Source organism: Hemicordylus capensis, chromosome 2, assembly GCF_027244095.1.
Source record: "Hemicordylus capensis ecotype Gifberg chromosome 2, rHemCap1.1.pri, whole genome shotgun sequence".
Taxonomy (NCBI): Eukaryota; Metazoa; Chordata; class Lepidosauria; order Squamata; family Cordylidae; genus Hemicordylus; species Hemicordylus capensis.
Window position 1 is genome coordinate 167,455,986 of NC_069658.1, and position 19,211 is coordinate 167,475,196.

General features: G+C 45.4%; 1 long non-coding RNA gene across 1 annotated transcript in view; it reads left to right on the forward strand.

The window, feature by feature from the left end:
* The window catches only part of LOC128342073 (uncharacterized), a 33,769-nt gene extending 24,727 nt beyond the window's left edge, over positions 1-9,042 (forward strand). The window contains exons 2-3 of the long non-coding RNA XR_008314756.1: positions 634-728; positions 8,571-9,042. This is a non-coding gene — a long non-coding RNA (uncharacterized LOC128342073). The remainder of the gene's footprint in view (positions 1-633; positions 729-8,570) is intronic.
* Positions 9,043-19,211: the final 10,169 nt, after the last annotated feature.

Here is a 19,211-nt window from a genome sequence, read left to right on the forward strand (position 1 = left end):
ATGATCTTCTATAAATATAATTATGGTTTCATGCTCTGAGGGAGAAAATAACCCCCTTTTTAAAGCATGAGTGGTTTACAAACCAGGAAATCCATTGCATTAAAAACGAAAGCTATGAACACTATACTATTATCATGGTAAAGTACACAAGGACAACCTAGAACTCCAGTACCTAATTTCAATAATTCCAGTCAAATCGCTATTCATTTAGGTGAAGGTTGAGCTTATTTATTTCCACCCAGATAGAAGTTAATTGCTCTCCAGAGATATGTTAAAGGAAGCATCTTCGTAATACATTTCAAGACAGTGCCTCGCACAATGGCATATTTTAAAGAACTGTTATAGCAGTTCAGGTCATGAACTGTGGGAAATGGAAACTTTCAGAAACCCACAAGAGAGGCCCAAATCAACAGGGTGTCTTCTGATTTTTATTTTGATAATTCAGTATGTGCACATAAATGCACATTCAGAACCCAGAACTGCACCAGAACTTCCCTCATCGAGTCCTCTCACGTTTCCTGTTAGTCTCAAATAAATTTACACGTTTCAAAAACTCAGCCTCTCCTGTCATTGCTTGCCTGATATTATAAAATGGTTTATGTACTGTCAGCATCTTTTGTGTGTCAATTCCAGATGGAATCATGAGTTTTCCCAGGCTCTCCCTAGCGACTAATTTTCCCTCAGAAGGGGAGCAGCAGTGAGCATTAACCATTCAGGACCAGAGAGAGGTAAGTGAAGAATTAATGGAGAAAGGCAGCCAGCAGCCCTTGTGATTTCCCCACCAGTTTCTCCTGCTGGTAAGCAAAGGAGTCTTCAGAATTCTCAACAGGCAGAACTAAGTGGCTGGACTTTCACAGAGAATGCAGTGTAGCCAGGCTCTGAGTAGAGCTGCCCTCTGCTGAGGAAAAATCCCCAGCCTACTCAGTTTGAGGGCATCCCCCTCCCCTGCTACCATTGCCAGGCAAGGGAAGGAAACATTGGCTTTCATGTCCTCATCTACTTCTCCTTCATTAATTTGTTTTTAATCATAGGATTATCGTGCACATGTGTGCCTATGCTCTGCCCCAAATCATGCACATGCATGTGGTTCTGATTGAGAACTGGGGGAGAGGCTGAAGAGTATGCGTGTTTGTTTGTGTGTGTGCTGCATCAGCCCATGTGCTGCCCCCCCCCCATTAGGGTTGCCAACATTCCCTTGCTCTAATAAGGGACACGAGGCGGGGGGAGTTTGTGGGAACCTGAGTGCTCTCTGTGTTTTTACCACTTTCAGTGTAAACTATAACTGACAACTTAGATTGCTTCTCCTCTGCTTATTGATGGTTAGCCAAAATGGATGTGATGTGTTTCACACATGAGCACTATCTAATATTGATTGCTTGGAGGATTTTCATGATCCAGATACCTGGAGACGGTAAGTTAGTCAATCATTAATGGCTGCTAATGTTTTCGTTAATGTCCCCAGTCTGGGACTGTTGGCAACACTAAGCTTGCAGGCCACCAGAAGCACAGAGTACTCTGGCAGGGAGGGAGAGGGGAAAGGAGTTGGAGCTCATTAATTATTTCGTTAGGAGTGAAAATAACTAGTTTGGTCTGAGCCGTAGGTTCTTCCCATTAGCTGAAAATAAGGGACAAATGATATCCCATAAGGCATAGACAATTTCGGGCTGAAATAAGGGACATCCCTACTAATAAGGGACTGTTATAACACTACTCCTAATTTAAAAAGCAGATTCACTGCCTGTACATATGGATAATGATATGGATGGATATGAATGATAGTCAAGTTACTTGTTAAAGTGTCTTCAACTGCCAATGACCAGGCAATGGCAGTACCATCAAGTGGCTTGCTACAGCAGCCTGGCTAGGGTTCTCACCCAAAGCAATCCAGAGGGTGGGGAGCTGGAACAGAGGCGCTCTTACCCCGGACCAGGGGCGTAGCTAAAATTGGGCGAATGGGTTCAAAGAACCCGAGCCGTGCCCAATCAGGAGCTGCCATTCGCGGCCCTGACACGCCCCCTGCATCAGACGTCAGATGCGTGGGTGGTAGTTTAGCTCCCAAGCGGGGGCCGCGCGGCCCCTTTGAGAGCTAAACAAAGGCTGGTGCTGCGTTCGCAGTGCCAGCCAGGAGCGGCTCTTCCCTGCTGAGAACGCAGCACCAGCCTTTGTTTAACTGCCGAAGGGGGCCGCACGTGGGGGCGTGGCTATCCCCTGTGTCTGATGTCAGATGCAGGGGGCGGGGCTATCGGGGCGCCCGCCGCGGCCGCACACAGGCCACCGGCGGGCTAGCTACACCCCTGCCCCGGACCGTGTGGCCCTGGTCTGTGGCCTCCAAATGTCCAGTGGGTCCTCCTGCCACCACCCTGCTGAACCACCAATCTTTTCCATAATTTTAGCCATGTGCGCGGCCAGGGGGGTGGGTGGGTTGAACATGGTGGTGGGTGGAGCAGCCACTGGGCCTGTCCGTCCAACCCAGTGGCCCTTGAGAACTGCAAGGTGCTCCAGCGCACCTGCACAGTTGGAATACATCATTGCAAGCCCATGATGTCACGGGCTTGTGACAATGTATTCGAATTGCGCAGGCATGCTGGAGAGCCTCGCAGTTCTCAAAGGCTGCCAGGCCAGACAACTGATTGTACTCTCTACATTTGGAGCAGGTCCAGAGGATACTACCTTGTTGCTTTGGTGGGAGCATTTGTGCATGCCATTGGACTTAGTTGGGGTGCTAGTTGCTGAGTGGTTCCTCCCCAGGAATATACTGATTTTCAGCCACTGAATATTTTGGGTCTTTTGACATGTGCATAACAGCATCTTGGGAGTGCTGTTGGGCATCAGAGCAGGGATACTGAGAAATCATGATGCAGGCACACTCTAGAACCAGCTGCTGTTCTGCATACCTTCATCCTGTGCCTGGTCAGCATCTACAAGTCCTAGTGACTTGTACCACCTTGGAGAAAACAATTTGGGAAAGAGAACAGGCCTTACAACATGCAGTGCCAAAGGACATAGCTGCTCTTAGGAGACTGATCCTAGGCATAGCCATCCTATTGTCAGAACGCCTTCAAACCATTTGGAGGGGTACCTGTTCTGCTTAGATAGAGTCAAGCCCAAGATGAATAGGGAGGTGTGGAGGGGGTTGTGGTCAAGGGAAGGGAAAGTGGCATAATACCTCATCCTGCTGTACAACATTATTTAGCTCACCTTTACAGGGATAACAATATCTACCTATCTACCTGTCAGGCTATGCCATTTTCCTATTGGATCTGCAAAAGGGGATTCAGGAGGACTTATTGTGGCCCATTGGTGAGGAGAGTGTGCTAAGCTAAGCCAGCCTCTACTTCTGGCAAGTCCAGTGTGTGGGCGGGGGAGCAGACCGAGAAGGAGGCACAATAGTGATTGCATCCATTTTGCTCTCTATTTTATTTATTTATTTATTTATTTAATTTATACTCTGCCCCAACTTACGTCTCTGGGTGGCTAACAACAATTAAAACACATATAAAAGTTAAAACAGTTCAACATATAACACATATAAAAGTTAAAACAATACAATAATTTAAAAACCATAAAAATAACAAACAGTATTTTAAAATGAAAAACCTGAGAAGGCTTGGGTAAAAAAACGGGTTTTCAAGCTTTTTTTAAAAATAGCCAGAGATGGGGAGGATCGTAACTCAGCAGGGAGTGCATTCCACAATCTCGGGGCAGCAGCCGAGAAGGCCTGTCTGTGTGACCACCAAACGAGTTGGCGGTAATTGAAGATGGACCTCCTCAGATGACCTCAATGGGCGGTGGGGTTCATAGCGAAGAAGACGCTCTCTTAAATACCCAGGGCCTAAGCCATTTAGGGCTTTATAAGTTATAACTAGCACTTTGTATTTTGTCAGGAAACCTATCGGCAGTCAGTGTAACTCCATCAGCAAAGGAGTAACGTGGTCTCTCCGAGATGACCCAGAGAACAACCTGGCTGCTGCATTCTGAACCAACTGAAGTTTCTGGACTACGTACAAAGGCAGCCCCATGTAGAGCACATTACAGAAGTCAAGTCTGGAGGTTACCAACAAATGTACCACTGTTTTGAAGTCATTGATCTCGAGAAACGGACGCAGCTGGCGTATCAGCTGAAGCTGATAGAAAGCACCCCTGGCCACCGCCTCAACCTGAGAAACCAAGGAGAGGTGTGGATCCAGGAGTACTCCCAGACTGTGGACCTGTTCCTTTTGGGGAAGTGTGACCCCATCCAGAACAGATAGATCAAAATCGTCTCTGGAGTTCTGACCCCACACAATAAGTATCTCCATCTTATCTGGATTCAGCTTCAGTTTATTCTCCCTCATCCAGCCCATTACTGCTTCCAGGCAGGCATTTAGGGAGGATATGCCATCACCTGAAGAAGTTGACATGGAGAAGTAGATCTGGGTGTCATCAGCATACTGATAACACCCAGCTCCAAATCCCCTGATGATCTCTCCCAGCAGTTTTATGTAGATGTTAAAAAGCATTGGAGAGAGTACGGAGCCTTGAGGGACACCATACTTAAGCTCAGATTTCGAAGATCTCAATCTCCAATCGACACCATCTGGAACCTGTCCGAGAGGTAGCAGCAGAACCACTGTAAAACAGTGCCTCCCACCCCCAACCCCCTCGGACACTCCAGAAGGATACTATGGTTGATAGTATCGAAAGCAGCTGAGAGGTCCAAAAGGACCAACAGAGTCACACTTCCTCTGTCAATTAATTCCCAATTGGAGATCATCCATTAGGCCGACCAAGGCAGTCTCCACACCATAGCCCGCCCAAAAGCCAGTTTGAAATGGGTCTAGATAATCAGTTTCCTCCAAGACTGCCTGGAGCTGAGAGGCCATCACCCTCTCAATTAACTTGCCCAGCCACAGGAGGTTGGAGACAGGCCTATAATTGCTCAACTCTGAGGGATCTAATGCAGGCTTCTTTAGAAGAGGTCTAATAATTGCCTCCTTAAGACGAGGAGGTATCCTGCCCTCCCTCAGAGAAGCATTTATGATTTCTACCAGGCCACCTACAACAAGTTTCTTGTCTAAGGCAAGCCTTGCCTCAGTTTCTTGGATCCTGGTTTTCTCTAGCTTGACTACTTTAGTGCTGTTCCTTGATTGAGTGCTGTCAAGTAGGTGTCGACTCTTAGTGACCACATAGAGAGATTCTCTCCCAGATGATCTGTCTTCAACTTAGCCTTTAAGGACTCTCAGTGGTGCATTCATTGCTGTCGTAATCGAGTCCAACCACCTTGCTACTGGTCATCGTCTTCTCTTTCCTTCAACGTTTCCCAGCATTATGGACTTCTCAAGGGAGCTGGGTTTTCGCATAATGTGTCCAAGGTATGATAGTTTGAGCCTGGTCATTTGTGCCTCGAGTAAAAATTCTGGATTGATTGGTTCTGTGATCCATTTGTTTGTTTTCCTGGTTGTCCATGGTATCCTCAAAAGTCTTCTCCAGCACCAAAGTTCAAAAGCGTCATTACTTTTTCTATTTTGCTTCTTCAGAGTCCAGCTTTTCTCATCCATAGAGTATCATGGGGAAAACCATTGTCCGAACGGTTCTAATCTTTGTTGGTATAGACATGTCATAGCATCTAAATATCCTTTCCAAGGTCTTCATTGCAACCCTAAAAAGTGCTAGTCTGCAGCATATTTCTTGACTGCTGGGTCCTTTACTGTTGATGGTCGATCTTAAAAGGCAGAAGCTATCCACCACTTCAATGTCTTCATTATCAATTCTGAGGGTGGTTGCTGTACCCGTTGTCATTAGTTTAGTCTTCTTGACATAGTCAAGCCAAACTGCATGGGCACACACCACCACTGAATACTACAGCAAATGAGACAAAGTTACTCCATAATACATAATGTGATAACACAACTGGGTTGGATGGAAAGAGGGTGATGTGTTAGATGGATCTTTGATGGTAGATGGAGCTTTTGACATTCTTGGCAGAGGTGCTCTAACCCCTGTAGCTTGGGGCCCCAGTCCGTAGCCTCCAAGGTCTGGTGGGTCTCCAGAAGCTACCCTGTGCCCATCCCACTGCACTGAACCTCTGTTGTTTTTTTAATTTCAGCCACCATGTGGCTGAGGGGTGGCTGCTGGGGGGTGGCGGCGGCCAGGGTGATGGTGAGCCTCTCTGTTTGGCCCAGCATCTCTTTCTAACTGTGAGGCATGCCTGCATGGGCTTGCAACAATCTCTCTCAACTGCACAGGCATGCAGTTAGAAACAGATGCTGGGCCGAACGGAGAGGCTCAGCATCGCTCTGTCGTTTCAGGTGGAGTTTTGAGAACAGTTTGCAGGCTTGCTGGGATTACTCAGAAGTAAATATTTTAGTTCAATGGGCTTCCTCGAGGTCAGAGTGCATAAGAATGCAGCTTCAGAATTGTGGCTTGCTTTTAGAGGTGTGTCTGTCAATCATCTATTTTTTATTTTTTATTTTTTGCACGAGTCTGCTGCCCTTGTGCAAATTCCCCAAGAGTGGAGGGGGGGTGGGGAGGCGAGGGAAAGCCATCAGTCACCCAGCCCCTCCTCCTCCTCTTCTCCCTCAGGGAAGGGCCCTGTGTGCAGATCCAGGGGTGGGGGTGCTTCCTCCTTTCTCTCCATCCCCTCAAAGCCTCAGTGAGGAAGGAAGTGGTGTAAAATCCAAAGCAGCAAACCCTAACTGGTTTCAAAACATGAGGGCTAGCTGTTGGATTTTACCCCACTTTCTCCTGCACAGTCTGAAAATCACCCATAAGATGATTTACTAAGCAATGCATCTCAGAAATGATACTTCAATCAATCAATCAATCAATCAATCAATTTCTTTATTTCAGTCTATATTACCTCCAGCTTAATACCAGCTTTAAGTATTTAAATCAGATTAAGTCTAAATAACAAGCAATACAGATGGACAATTTAATGATATCTTTCACTTGATCTCTAGGGAATGAGGTGTGGGGAAGGCTTGCCTTCCTTCCCAGTAGATGAGCAGCCGCCGTCCTCCACTTCACCTCACCACATGCCCAAATGAGCAGTGGTGTGCTGGAGGAAGACACTGGGAGAGGGAGGACTTCCCCCCTCCCACATCCCAGAGTGGCCTGGGGCATGAGCATGGTGGCTGCTCTCATTGGAGCAGCCACCGCCACACTTGGCACAGCCGCTCCTTTCCCTGGCTTACTGCCAGAAATGGCGGCGGACTGGGGGAGAGTCGTTTAAGCCGGAGGCAATTGCCCAGATGATCGCCAGACAAGGTAAAGCGAACCTCAGGTTCACTTAACCTCAGCTAACTGCAGGTTTTGTAAGTGGGGCTTGGCACAGGGGCAGCGCCAGGAGTGACCTATCTCCTGGTGCCTCACACATGCAACCTAACACATAGCCTAACCCTGGGCTGCCCTAGCCTGGGTTAGACTGCATGTGTGAATACTCTTAATGTGTGGTTCCTTGGTTGTCTATATTAATATGAACATTGTGTGATTTTTCTTTTCAGCCATGCATTCTAATATGGGGAGCTGGTAAGGCTTCTCCACATCTCCCACATGGTTGAATGGTAGTCTGTATTAGTAATCCATGGCTGGTAGAATTGAGTACAAAAGATATTACCCCAAGTCTCAAGGCTAGGCTCTTGTGACTAGGGTCATTCTTTAATAAACAGCTTGTCTTCCTTGCTTTGTTCCATAGTTTCAAATTTTAGGTTCACATTTCACATTTCTATTCCAAGTATTGTTTATGGATTTTGAAAGATTTCAATATATTCAGTTATTGTGAGGATTTTTGTAATATTCAATTAAGCATGGGTATATTTGAGCAGGGTTTTAAAGAGAACAATCATAGACCTGTCTCTGAAGTCTGTGGACATACCACACAAGGGTACATCAGCCCATGTACAATTTGCGCAACTACATAAATTGCTCAAATACAAAAATTATACATCTGATGTTAGATAAGAGTACACCCACTTTTGCATTTGCACACTTGTGCAAATTGCATGCATGAATTGCTATTGGGCTTGTACCATATGTCAGCCACCAACTTCAGAGATAGGACTATGATTTTTCTCTTTCTGTACAGCCCCTTTCTGATGAGGGGCTGGGTGGGGTGTGTGTGTGTGTGTGTGTGTGTGTGTGTGTGTGTGTGTGTGTGTGAGAGAGAGAGAGAGAGAGAGAGAGAGAGAGAGAGAGAGAGAGAGATCTTGATTTTAAGGTGTAAAGTAAACATTATTTTCACATACAAACGTGTCAATAATTTAAAATTAAAAGCAATAGATGGCTTCATAGACTTCAAAGCAATGCAATGTTCTTTTCAAATAGATTCCCCACCCCCTAAGAGTGCAATCTGATGGAGGAGAATTCTTCTTTCCCTTTCCAGTAAATCCTGAGACCTGTGGGCTCAACCAGATATCCCAATTAAGCCCTATTATAGTGGGAAACCTGTTTCAGCCATTACTTAGAAATACTTTCACCTCCCTTCAGTATTACATCACTGCACTTAAGTACATATGGAGGGATGCCAGGAGCATCATTGTTTGTTTTTCATGCTGCAGCCTTATACTAATGCATTAATGTCTTTCAAAAAACAGGCTTCTAGAACTGAGGCATATACAAGAAGGAGGAGGGGAAACCACAAATTCCATGGTAGAGACTTGAAATGACTGCATGGTTTCATCTGAACTAAGCAATGATTTCATCATCATATGCTATTTGTTATTTCCTGTTTAAGTTGTTTTTATCAATACAAGGAAAATGAATCAGTGAGTCATGGGAGACAACAATTATTTGGCTTGTGGTTTTCTGCTTTCATCCAAAGAGAACGATAGTCCAGAAGTGTCCTGCTGAGCTGGCTGGAAACTGTGGCTTTTTTGTGTGAATGTAGCCGAAGTGCTGTTTGGAATGGCTGCTGGGACAACTAACTACAAAGGGACACATCATAACAACATCATCAACATTTAGCATCTATCCAAAGTGTTATACTTTTCAAATAATCCTCACAACAACTCTATGACAGACCAGAATTGGCAGATGGACTAAGAGAGAGTTATCCATTCACCTAGAAAGATGTGCAGTGCTGAGAAAAGGTTTGTGAGCCCACTAGGATGGTCTGAATGTTAGCACAATTCTTATTCAAAGCATAATTAGATCCTAAGCTAAACCATGAGAGAGAGAAAGACAACCCCACAGAATAAGTAACTCAGGCAAAAAGGATATGTTTAGAATATTCACCCAACAAAAAGATTCAACAACAAATATCCTTGTGTGGAAAAGTACATGAACCTCCTTAAGCACCAGTGGCACCTCCTTGAGCAGCAATAACTGCAACTAAATGTTTCCTGTAACTAGAGATCAGTCTCTGAATTGGTGGGTATCACCTGCCTTAAAACTAGCTGGTTACTTATCTACTCTGACAATCCCCAAGCAATGAAGAGCATGTACCTTAGCTTTTCCATCAGCATGGCTGGAGGGCAGATATAAAAGAACTCCATATCATTTACGTAAATGCCCATGTGCCTTGGGGGAAGTAGAAACGATGGGGCATATTTCACACAAATGTACGTTTCATTGCAATCTATGCAGTAAATTTCAATCTCATATACTGAGTAAGTCAGAGGAATTTCATCTTATCTTCTCTCTGACAAAAATGTTAATAAATGTTAATAATGCAACTTGATATATTGCTAAATTTTGTGCCATTGTACACAAAGTGCATCAAGAAATTGTAAATGTTTCACCCATTCTGGAGAATGGTGGCAGTTAAGTAAATTAAGTGTTTATGTTATATAGGTTTCTTTTGTTCCAGATTGTTTTATTGGATTGACAGTTTCAGATCAATAGTGGATTCAATAGTGGATTTAGATCAATAGTGGTGATGGGCTTAAATCTGATGTACTGTTCAATGACCAATATAAAGTCCCGACTGACTGTTGATCAGTCTTTCACATTGGCTTGGGGGAATCTTGGCCCATTCTTCCATACAAAACTGTTTCAGCTCTGTGATATTTGACTTCCTTGCATGTCCATACGTACTTCCTTGCTTGTATAGCTCGCTTTAGGTCTTGCCACAACATTTCAATAGGGTTTAGGTTAGAACTTTGACTTAGCCTTTCCAAACATGAAATATCTTCTTCAGACATTGTATGGTAACCTTACTTGAACATCTTGCTGCATGACCCACTTTCAGCTCAGCTTCAGCTCTCGAACAGATGGCTTGACATTATCATCTAGAATTTTTTGATATGCAGCTGAATTCATGGTTTCATTAATCATCAGCAAGCCATCCTTTTCCTCATGCAGCAAAGCAGCCCCAAACCATGATGCCTCCACCACCATGCTTGAGAGTCAGGATGAAGTTCTTACTTCGGAAGGCAGTGTTTGGGTTTTACCAAACAAAATGTTTATGACTGTGTCCAAAAAGTTCAATTTTTGATTCTGAATAACACATTCTGAATTATTCTGGGCATCTGGATGACCCACAAGGCTACTGGAATAATATTCTTTGTATATGGATCAAAAATTAAACTTTGGGGGGTTCATTTATTTTAATATATTTTAAATCCTGGATGAAGGGGCAGACATGGTATGTATTACAGAGACTTGGTTGGAGGAGACTGGTGGCCCAGTCTGGTCCCAGCTTCTCACTCCAGGGTACTCTGTTGAGGAGCAGGTGTGGGGATGTGGGCAGGGAGGTGGAGTGGCTGTGGTCTATAAGAATAACCTCTCCCTGACTAGGATCCCTGTGGAAGTGTCTGACCATATTGCATGCATGTACCTAAGTTTGGGGACCACAGTTAGACTGAGACTTCTGTTGGTGTACCACTCGCCCCGCTGCATGATGGAGACCCTAAATGAGGACTTGGTCTCGGGTTTGGTGTTGGAGTCTCCCAGGCTTGTGGTCCTCTGGGCCTTCAATGTCCACTTTGGGTCCAATTTGTCTGGAGCAGCTCAGGAGTTCAGAGTGGCCTTGACAACTATGGTCCTATACCAAAGAGTCTCAGGACCAACGCACATTGCAGGTCACACGCTTGATCTGGTCTTTCACTCTGATCAGGGTGGTGTTCTGTGGGTGGGGACTCCTGTGATTTCCCCATTTTCATGGACAGACCACCATCTGGTTAAAGTTGGACTCACAGTCACACACACCCTTCGCAGGGGTGAGGGGTCCATTAGAAGGTTCCACCTGAGAAGGTTATTGGATCCAATAAGATTCCAAGAAGCCTTGGAGGGATTTAGTGTTGGCTCTACTGGTGATCCTTTTGATGCCCTGTTGGAGAATTGGAAACTCACCAGGGCAGTAGACATGATCGCTCTTAAGTGTCCTTTCCAACCCATTTCAAAATTGGCCCCTTGGTATACAAAAGAACTACAGGGGCTGAAGCGGCAAGGTTGATGACTAGAGCATAAGTGGAGGAAGACTCGACTCGAATCCGACAGATTACAACATAGAGCACATTTGAAGATCTATGCTTTGGCAATACGGGCAGCAAAGAAGCAATTCTTTTCAGCCCTTATTGTGTCCACAAGTTCACGTCCAGTGGAGTTGAGAGAGGGTGCCTCTCCTCCCTTAAATCAGAATTTGGAACTATCTATTACCCTCTGTGATGCGTTTAATGAATTTTTTGTGGATAAAATCTCTCGTATTTGGGCCAACTTACCACTCTTACCTCTCGGGCAGATTCCAGATGGTGTCCCTCGGGGACTGTTCTTCAAAAACTGAACTTCGGTATGGTGTCCCTCAGGGCTTCATATTGTCTCTGATGTTGTTTAACATCTACATGAAACTGCTGGGAGAGATCATCAGGAGATTTGGTGCAGGGTGTTATCAATTTGCTGATGACACCCAAATCTTTTTCTTGATGATGTCAGCATCATCAGGAGAAGGCATAACCTCCCTAAATGCCTGCCTGGAAGCAGTGATGGGCTAGATGAGAGGTATCAATCTGAGGCTGAATCTAGATAAGACAGAGGTACTTATTGTGCAGGGTCAGAATTCGGGAGATGATTTTGATTTGCCAGTTCTGGATGGGGTGACTCTTCCCCCAGTCTAGGGGTGCAGTCTTGGGGTGCTTCTGGACACAAACCTCTTCCTGTTGTCCCAGGTTGAGGCAGTGGCCAGAGGTGCCTTTTATCAGCTTCAGCTGATATGCCAGCTGTGTCCATTTCTTGAGATAAATTACCTCTGAACAGTAGTACATCTGCTGGTCACCTCCAGACTTGATTACTGCAATGCGCTCTCTGTGGGGCTGCCTTTGTACGTAGTCTGGAAACTGCAGTTGGTCCAGAATGTGGCAGTCAGTTTGGTCTCTGGGTCATCTCAGAGAGACCATATCACTCCTATCTTAAAAGATCTACACTGGTTGCTGATACGTTTCCCATCAAAGTACAAGGTTTTGGTTATAACCTACAAAGCCCTAAACAGCTTGGGCCCTGGGTATTTAGGAGAACGCCTTGCTATGAATCACACCGCCCATTGAGATCATCTGGAGAGGTTCATCTGCAGTTGCCACCGGTCTTCTTCATTGCTGCCCAGAGGCTTTGTAAAACACTTCCTGCTGAAATAAGAGCCTCCCCATCTCTTACAGCTTTTAAAAAGGCAATCAAGACTCATTTGTTCACCCAGGCTTTTAATTAGATATTGTTTTAATTGTGTTTTTAATAATTTTAATGTTTTAAATTTTAAATTGTAGTAATGTTTTAATCTTTTTTATCTGTTGTTTTTATTGTTTTGTTGTAAACCACCCAGAGACTTGCATTTTGGGCAGTATTAAAACAATTGGTCCTCCCTTACCCTAATGAGTGAACCAAAAGTGAACCCTCTCCTGACTGACAGGCTAGGGAACAGCCATTCAGCACACGGTGGGCGGGACCTTGAAGGCCATGCAACAGGAAGAGAAGGGTATTTTTGTTCTCGGAAGGAGCTAGGGGGAGATGAGAGAGGACAGGCAGAAGGCTTAGTGAGGAGCGATGGAACCTTGCTGCCTCATGGTCAACAGCTAGCCTGAAGAATTCTCTCATGGAAGAACAGCTGCAGATCCTTGAGAGACAGGATTGCAGGAAGCTTGAGATCTCTCCTGGAGTTTGGGGTGAGTTTCAAGGGGAAAGGAAGACTGGGCTTCTGAAGGGTTTAGTGAGGGAACAATTTGTTAGTTAACTAGCATTAGATGTCTTTACTTTTGTGCTTTGCAAATCCTTACAACTGGTTTATTATGTTTTTATTTGTAACATAACAGACAAAGATAAACTGAGCCTATGCCCTTTCTTTCCAACTACGGCACTGCAAAAGTCTCTGTAGATTCCCAAAGGCGCCTCTTGGTATTTTCTTACATTTATGTTCTTTGCAACTGGGTAACCACCATTTTTTAAAAGTGTGCCACCCCAATATCATCTGAGGGTGCTTTTTGAAGTATTCTTGCAAGTACTGAGTGTTTCTGTTACCTGTAACTAAAAGCTGAGATAGCCTCAGACAAAAGCAGTTAGTTGTATTTTTAATAAAGTTTTCCCCCTCTTTTTGTTCTTTGTATTTTACCTGCCTCTGAGTGGATTTTTAACTCAGGAAAAGGGGTTTTACTCTGGTGCAAATATGCCTCAGTGTTAATTGCTCAGCAACCTACTAAGTTTTCTCACCACGTGGAAGCTGCAGGTGGAGGGGTTTTTGTATTTTTCCATTGGCAAATAGAAGGAGAATTTCCCTGGATTTTCACCCACACCGGGGAGGGGATAAACTCTGTTAAAGAGTGGGCATGGTGACAGCGACTGGACTACCAAAAGAATAGTTTAAATTTTAAAGGAGCAGCCTTTGTTGAGCAAACATGGAGGGAATGATTCAGCATTTTTCTTTCCCCCACGTAGACACAGGTTGGGCTGAAATCCGCTACAGGTATACAAACGTGTTAAATAAATAAATTTGAATTGATAGATATGGATGTGGATTGATAAAGAGCAGACCTGTAACCCATATGTTGTGAAGAAATAATCTTTCAAAGGTAAAAGCTGACATCATTGTATCGTTCGATAGGATTTCTTCTGATCAGCCTGGGTGGAATTTTGTTGCTCACCTCCATCTCATCATAGCTGTACCTAATACAGTGGTCCCTCGACTTACGAAGATAATCTGATCCGAACGCACGTTCGTAGGTCGGAATTTTCGTAAGTCGAAAAGCACATCCACGGAGGTCCGGAACACTCATAAGTCGAGGAAACCGCATCTAAAAATTCGTAGGTCAAGGAAGCCGCATCTAAACCGGCAACGACTTCCGGTATTTTTTGTTGTTCGTATGTCGAAACATTCGAATGTCGAGTGCTTCGTAAGTCGAGGGACCACTGTACACCTAAGAGTTGGCTATCATTCTCCAGTAAGTGGTCTAACACTGTTCAAAAAGTTGCAACTTTCCTTTGACTCTGCACTTCCCAAATATAATGCATAATTTCTTGCAGCAACAGATGAGGGGCTCACTTTCTGTTCATAGGAGGCCTTCTCCCTTGATGTTTTAAAAACTACATAGTTTCTGGATGGTAAGAATTTTCCTGACATGCTGTGAAGAACAATTGCATGAATAAAAAGCTTTCTGCTGTGCCTAATTAGGTCACTTGCACCACCCTCTCAGAATGTCCCTTTCCCATTTCCAGGCTTCTTTATTTGCTACAATCCATTAATTAAACCTGATTATTCATATGAAGGAGGCAATAGGAGGCTGGAAATTTTACAGGGAACATGGATAGCAGTATACTGCAGAGAAGCTTGCAAAGCATTTCGCTAAAGCATTTCACTGCCTTAGGAACACAGGAAGCTACCTTATATTGAGTCAGACCATTGGTCCATCTAGCTCAGTATTGTCTACACAGACTGGCAGCAGCTTCTCCAAGGTTTCAGGAAGGAGTTTCCCTCAGTCTTATCTTAGGAGATGCCAGGGAAGCAACTTGGAACCTTTTTCATTCAAGCATACAGGTGCTCTTTCCAGAGCAGCCCCATCCCCTGAGGGTAATATCTTATACAGTGCTCACGCATGTAGCTTCCAGTGCTCCTGACTTCTGACTGACTTTGTCAAGCCATCTTCAGCCCTTGGTTACAAATCTTAACCTGAAACTAGTAAGAAATCAAGAACTCTGGCCTCAAACCTTTTCAAAAGAAAGCCCAGGGTAGCTTTCCAAATCTATACAATACATTCACAGTTGCATTCTCCAAGACCTGTAACATTAAATTACTTATTACTTATTAAGCAAATGTAAAAGCAAAAATATTTTCCTAATGCTTAAATCCCAGTTCTAACAAATAATTGCATCATTTTCAAAGGACCAACCACCTTTGATACTTTGTATGCTGGTATGTAGAGAGTTCTGCCATTAAAGAATTCTTTTTTAAATTATTACTTGACAAGCAACAGCTGCCCAAACAACAAGCCTGCAGTTTATTAAAATGCAGTGTGATCAGCAGAATATTGCTGTTGAACACAACTACCTCATACTGCAAAAATCCTTGTTCTAGTACAAACCTGAGGCTCTATAAAGGGCTAGAAATCATCAGTGGATAAAGAGGAAGAGTAGCATGCATTGAGTCGTGGAGCAGCCTAGGAATCTTCTGTAGTAGGGATGTGAATGAATCAATTTTTTTGTTTTGATTTGTACCTGAGTCGAATCACCCCCAAAACCCTTCTGCCTCGAATTTGCCCCAAAGACATGCCCGAGTTCAAATCCTCATTCAGTCATGATACTTGCTGGGTGCCTCTGGGCCAGTCACTTCTCTCTCAGCCTAACCTTCTTCACAGGGTTGTTGTGAAAGAGAAACTTAAGTAGTACACCGCTCTGGGCTCCTTGGAGGAAGAGCAGGATATAGAATGTAATAATAATAATAATAATTAATAACTACTTCAAAAATCATTTAAAAATCACCCCTTTGCCCAATTCCTGGGTGGTAGCTTTCATCCATTAGGCACTACCACCCAACCCACTTTGGCCCACTTTGGAGGTCTGAATCTCCAAACTTTTCAGGTTTGAATCTGGGGTGATTTGTTTTGTACCCGAATCTGGGCAATTGAGGTGATTTGTTTTGTCTACAAATCATCCGAATGAGCCAGATTCAGGTACAAATCATTTTGTACCCCAATCGTTTTGCACATCCCTATTCTGTAGACACCCTGCACAGAACAAGCCTGGGGCATAGTGAGCTTCCTGAAGGCTGGGAAACAAATTTCAGCCAGGGGGCTTCCCTCGCGCACACAAAGTGCACGTGTGCCCCAGTGCCCCAAGCAATGCCCCCTGCATCTGATATCAGAAGCAAGGGGGTGGGGCAATTAGCAAAGTGCTAATTATCAATTAATCTGCCACTGCGTGTGGAGGAGCGATTACTTTTAGAATACACTCTCTGGGAGGGAAAGATCATGAAGATGATTATCAATTAAGCTGCTGCCGCTGTGGAACAGGATTGTGGTCCACTTTGGCAGAATCATGTTTCCCTCTGTCCACTTTGATGGATATCGCTGGCTCCTTCCGCACTTGCCCCTTAATTCTCTTCCAAGGATTGTTTGCTGGAGCAAGTTTGGTTTCATCTAACTCTGGAGCGGGGTGGGGAATGGCACTCTGTCTCCTATCAATGAAGTGGCTCTAAACAGGCTTTCCTCAGAAAGAAGACGGGGAGGAAAGCGAACCCGCTCAAACCAGTGTGCACCCAGCAGGGAGCAGAGAGGCCTCACTCAGCCAGTGTGCACTTGGCAAAGGGCCCTCTCGGCCCTCACCACTCACATGTGTTTTCTCCCCTCCTCAAACCTCCTACACACACACACACACGGCAGCAGCTTAATTAATCATCTTCATGATCTTGCCTCCTGTCCTGGCAAACTGGGGGGTGGGCTGGCATATACAGCCTGCATGGCGCACACTGACTCTGCACAGAATGAGGCAAGGGACGAGGGAGAGAACGGGAAGAAGTGCAACCTTTTGAGGTGCAGTACCTTGTTCTTTGCCTTTGTACTTTGGTCTTCTCTCCACCTCTCATGAGGCATCCGAACTGTTTCGAACGGCGGGTGGTTCCGCCGGTTTGAAGGTGAGGGTGCTGTTCTAAGGGTGCACTTACCCCTCCCGCTGCTCTTCCCCCACCAGCGCTCCAGTTTTAGTCAGTCCATGGGGCGGCAACATACCTCTCTGCTGCCCTATTTCCCCCTGTTTACTGGATATAGCCGGAAGTATCTGCTGAGCCTGCATGCACTGGTGCATGTGAGTGTGGAGGGGGTGAGTGCACAATGGGCGTGACATGCCTTCACCCACACTGGCGCAGCAAATACTTCTGGGTATATCCTGTAAACAGGGGCAAACAGGGCAGCAGGGAGGTATGCTGCCGCTCATGGACTTACTAAAAATGAAGCACCGGCAAGGGAAGAGTGGTGGGAGGGGTAAGTGCACCCTCCCCGCCCCCTTGAAGCAGTACCGCCGCCTTCGAGCCTCCCCCACCCGGCTCTGTGCACATCCCGAACGGTGGCAGGTGGAGCGGAGCAGCCGCCGAGCCTGACCATCCGGCCCAGCGGCTCTTGAGAACTGCGAGGCACTCCAGCGCACCTGCGCGACTGGGCTAGACAGTCAGGTGCAGTGACTCCTCCCACTCTGCCAGCTATTCTGTAGACACCCTGCACAGAACAAGCCTGGGGCATCGTGAGCTTCCTGAGGGCTGGGAGACAAATTGCAGGCAGGGGGCCTCCCTCGTGCGGCTAGAATTATTTTAAAGATTGGCAGTTCAGCCTCATGGTGGCGGTGGCAGGGCAAGCGCAGGGTGGCAGCAAGAGGCAAGACCAAAACATATGCAGCATAGACCTGCCCCAGGCCCCTTTCCAGACTGCCGGGCCCTGGTAATCCCCTCCCCCATCGTTCCCCAGGCTTCCCCCCCTCCCCCAGTCATGAATCAGCACTGGGAGGAGCAAGCACTGGAGTAGCTGTTTGTTGGTCTTCATCCATGTGCCAGAGCTTCCCAGAGACTGGCACTGTACATAACTACTGCCTCCTCATATGCTTCTCTGGCTGCCTTTTTAAAGCATCCATTTACTGCATTTATAAATGTCTACACAAAGCACGTGATGGTGGAGAATGGGTCCAGAATGGTGCATTAAAATCCCATTACATTTTAATAGCCTGAAAACAATTAGTAGAGAGATTAAAGTTGGTCCCAGTTGCCAAAAGCTGGCTCCTTCCCAACCTGAAGTAAAATGCGGTTTCAACTTGCTTGGCTCCCAGTCTTTATTCCTCCAGTTTGGTTGTTTCTCATTCCTTTATCTTCTCTGTAATAAATGCCATAGGCAGCAGCAGACTAGGAGGCCAGTTTCATACATTAGATCTGAAACCTTGCAACTTGGATCGGCTTTGTGTTACCAAGTATATTAATAGAACATATTTTGCCTGGAGTCTCTGTCCATTAAGGCCCTCAGCAATAAAAGTGACACCCTAAGCACTGTGCCAGATTCAGTGAGGTGACTTCACCTGTGAAGTCATGCCTACGTCAATTAAAAGAATTATGATTCCCACAATCCACTGTGCCGACCAGAGTTCGAAAGACTTTAAAGGAAAATGTGCCTTTTAAAACAGAAGCTATAGCAAGGAGTTCTCAGGTCTAGGTGACGGGCAAAATGGAGAGAGGGCAAGCAAGGCAGGGAAAGGGCAAGAAAAGACAGGAGGAGGGGGGAGAGAGGGAAGGGGCAGTGGTCTGGGAGAGGAAGTTTCCAGCAAAACATTGGCAAAATGTTGGATACAATCCAATCTGACTCCAACAGTTTTGGAGGGGGGCATGATTTTGACCCCATGGTGTGGGTAGGCCCAAGGTCAAGGGTTGATGCCCTGGGGTGCCAGAAAACCTTGGTCTGTGCCCAGTGTGTCACCCTGGAGAACAGCCTCTACCCTCCCTAAAAGGGCCCCCATACACTTACTAAGATGGGATCACTGGTCTTGTGTAGGGATGTGTGAACTGGTTCAGGGGTTCGGTTTGGGGTCCGACCGAACACCCCCCCCAGTTCCATCTGGACCAGGACTGAAACCCCCCTCCCAGTTCAGGATTTTTAATAATAATCATTATTATTATTATTATTATTATTGATTGATTGATTGATTGATTGATTGTTTACACAGTCAGACAGGTGTTAGTGACTGGTTTGTTTTATCCAGACATCGAGTCCTTCCCAAGGACCTGGGATGGCTGAATTTTATTGTCAATGTTGTTGCTGTTATTTTAGATATCATCGCAGAATATAGGCTGTTCC